The sequence below is a fragment of the Pundamilia nyererei genome, unplaced genomic scaffold (genome assembly GCF_000239375.1).
Source record: "Pundamilia nyererei isolate P.nyererei 1_Seehausen unplaced genomic scaffold, PunNye1.0 scaffold00593, whole genome shotgun sequence".
Lineage (NCBI taxonomy): Eukaryota > Metazoa > Chordata > Actinopteri > Cichliformes > Cichlidae > Pundamilia > Pundamilia nyererei.
The window spans coordinates 84,263-88,103 of NW_005187994.1; positions in this window are offsets into that span (position 1 = coordinate 84,263).

A 3,841-nucleotide genomic window follows, 5' to 3' on the forward strand; every position below is an offset into this window, starting at 1 on the left:
ACATCGCCTTCATGTTTTTCTGTGTTTTATCTTCAGCTACTTTGACACAAAGGCATCTGCTGTGATGCTCACATCTGTGATAAAGTCTTGCGTGTGTCAGCTTCCTTTTTATTGATACAAAAATATGTAAATGTACTGATCTGAATTATATTTCTGACTGTCAAAATTTCCCACATTTAAATCGAATCAAATCGAATCAAATCGAATCAAATCGAATCAAATCGAATCGTGGATCGAATCGATTCTAGAAATCAGTGACGATACCCAGCCCTACTGTTTATGCTTTTAGTCCCATCCCTGTGTTTTCTGCCTGTGCTGACTTCAGTTTTGCTTCCTTTATCCCAGTGTGCTGCCATCTTGCTTTGTATATCTGTTTTACCTTGGATCTTTCAAGTTTCCAAGTTTTTCCTTTGTTTGTTTAGTATTTTGTTTGACATATTTTGTTCCAACAAATAAAGCTGTTTCTTTCGAAGCTGCCACAGAGTGCACAATGGCATTCAGCTTTAACTCATTTTCATATTTTCTGTGATTTTATGGCAGATAAGCTGATTTTGATCAGCCAAAACCAAACCTGGGAGGAAGCCTTGAATTACTGCAGACAGAAACACAATGACCTGGTTTCAATCAGGAACTCTGAAGAGCAGCGATGGGTCCAAGAAAGAGCCAAAAATGCCTCTACTCCTTTCGTGTGGCTGGGACTGTACTACGGCTGTGCTGCACGTTTGTGGCTTTGGGTCACTGATTATGTAGTGTGCTATGAGAGGTGGGCTTCAGGGGGAAGGACTGAAGACTGTGGCATGTCTGCAGCCATGACCACAGGAGGGCAGCACGAGTGGGTCAGTCAGAGGAAAAATGAGAGATTTAATTTTATTTGTATAAAACACTAAAGTTTAAACCTAAAGTCACTTCTTAGCTGCACATGTAGATCTTCTGGGGTGAACTCTGTGTTTCTGCTCAGTGTTTACAGTCTCTGGGTTTGAAAATGACCAACAGATTGTTACCTGCAGCTTAGACATTTGCAGAGAGCAGTCTGTGTTTCATGTCCTCTCCTTTACCAGAGTCAGGAGCATCTTGGTTTCTTCCTTCATTGTTGCTGGATTGGTTCATTATTAAACTGTAGCAGGATGTTTGTTGTATTTAGTTCAGATAAGGTGAAGGTTTTAATGTTTCTGCTTCATGTGCTGTAAATCTTTGTATCGCACCATTGTATCCTCAGCTTGAATTACAAAGCCTGTCACTAAAAGCAGGTAAAACCATGTTTGTGTCATGACTCCATATGAGCTCTATAATCTGATCATGTGTTCATGAAGACAAATAAACCTTCATTTAACCAAGTCTGTCACTGTTACAGCTTTCACATTAGCTAATGCAAACAGTGCCTCTTAATGATAAGACCAGTTAAGAGCAAAGTCAACATGATGCATTTTTACAGCTGGTTCCAAGCCAGTTAAAGAAAATGTACATCCAACACATGCAATACCACAACTACCTGGATTTACAGGTACAAAGTACATACATTATAGTATATTATATTAACTGCAGCTAATGCTTTCCATGTGGCATTAATGTAATGATGAAATGTATCTTCTGTGTTTAGCACAGGGGGCGTGTCCAAATGAAGCCTGTGTTGAGGCCCAAAGAGACCCATAGACCAAAGACAAATGAGGCCTTGTTTCTTTGAAATGATGTCACTGCCTCATTATGTGATTTGAGCTGTTGAAAAGACAAAGATCTAGATCGGAGGTGATTTTAGGAACTTCACAAGCGTGCATGGCCGTTGGAGGCACATTATGGAGCCACCAAAAAGGCAAAAAACATCAGTAGTTTGGAAAATTTTGACGAGCTGACACCCGGTTATAACGGGCGGCAGCATAAGTCTTAAATCAGTCTCATAGAGCTTTGTTAGTTAGGAGTGTGTATGTGACATTGGACCTCATATGAGTGCTCTGCAATTGATACATCGTTATGTTTACATGTCACTCACACTGCGCAAAGTCACGTCGGAGTAACATCTTTTAAACGTTCATTTTGGACTTCCAATTTTGGTCCACTAAAGGTTTATTTTGTAACACCGGTCAACGTCTTTTTGTGCATGTGTATTGATTTTGGCATCACTGTTTGTTGAATAGGCATGAAGCCAAATCAAAACTCTCAAAAAGCCATTTATACAGATTCCAAAAGGCTTCAGTTTGTTATAGGAGTCAACGTGCCGCATGGAATTTGGTCCAGGACTTACATACGTGCGTTGAATTAGGTGATTTTTGCTTCGTTGCTGAAGCTCGTAAGGGTCAAAATATTTCAGAAAATTTTGGATGAGATTATGGTCGTGACAGACGGCGAGCCAACCACTTTGCAGAAATTCACCACAAAAAAGATACACACATCAGTCTGCAGCACTGGCAGTCATCTGCACTTCTTTACATTCCTCTGTTAGTCACTGCTGGATGAAGCTTTCCTCTCCTCTCCACCTCACAGTAACATGGCCCAGTCAGAGCGTCTCTACACTGCTGCTTCAACCTCAATGGATCACCAGGACACAGCTCATCCTCTCTCAGCACACACACCATCCTGTTTACCATGACCTCCACCTGCAGAGAGAAGAAGGAAGAGCAGAGGATATAAACAAGTGTTTAAGTTCATGAAAAGGTTTTTCACTCCTAGTCTTAGTTTGGACTTTCATTCATTAGAATAACCTCGGTCTGTCCACTCTGAGCTCTTTAGGAAACCCCCAAAACAACCCCAACAATCCAGATGTAATGGTTCCTGCTATTCACTGAAGGAATTCCGTCCAAACAACTGGTCTAACTAAATTCTTCCTCACCTACAGATTGTGTTCTTCACTGCTTTAAACTTGGAAATGAATGCAGTCATTGGTCTGCATGCTGCTTTGTTCAGAGAGCTGATTGGCTGTTGACAGTGTTTGATCAGAGCATGTGAGCCGTTACTATAAAGTGACCACAGAGGTAGGAAGGTCAGGCAGAAACAGGAAGTGTTTGTGTCCAATCCTGAAGCTTGTCACCATTCTCCTCTCACAGCTTCACTGAGAAGCTGCAGCTTTACAGGAAACACTGGATCTTTGTTTCATGCTGACTGTGTTTAGTACAATACTGCAGAAGCACCACAAACTCAATCCAACACTCTACTGACCACAGCACCTCCAGTCTGCAGTCTGGACTCTCCTTAAGCTCACACAGCTGCTTCACATCTGGTTCCTGCAGGTTGCAGTTTCCACTCATGTCCAGCTCTCTCAGATGGGAAGGGTTGGACTTCAGCGCTGCTACCAGATAATCACAGCTGATCTCTGACAAACCACAGTCCTTCAATCTGTATAAAGAATGAAAAATGTACGTTTATTAGACAATGTGCGTTCTTGGAATGATTCAATGTTTCATAATCTGTTCAGAGCTGAAGAACGCTCAGAATGTAGAAGCTTAGAAAATGGAAATTGCAAACAGCTGAAGCCAACAGGAAGCAGCTTCAAATAAACACATCATGAGAAAAAACTCGTAATTTTTCACATTCAAGTTGTGCATTTATCATAAAAACTTTAAAAAAAGAAGTGTTTTTTTATTCAAGGAATCACATAGCTTCGCTTTTAAAAGTTGTAAAGTTGGCTGAGAGTCCTCAGGAAGCGCATCAAGGCAGACAGGGAGAGGCTTTACAGAGTAGTCAAGACACCACAGAAGATCATTGGCTGTTCTCTCTCCTCCCTGTTGGACATCTATTCCTCCCACTTCCTCAGCAGAGCTATAAACATCATCTAGGATAGCTCCCAACCTGGTTCTGACCTGTTCAACCTGGCTACAGATGCATGAGCACATAAACAGATTCAAAAATAGTT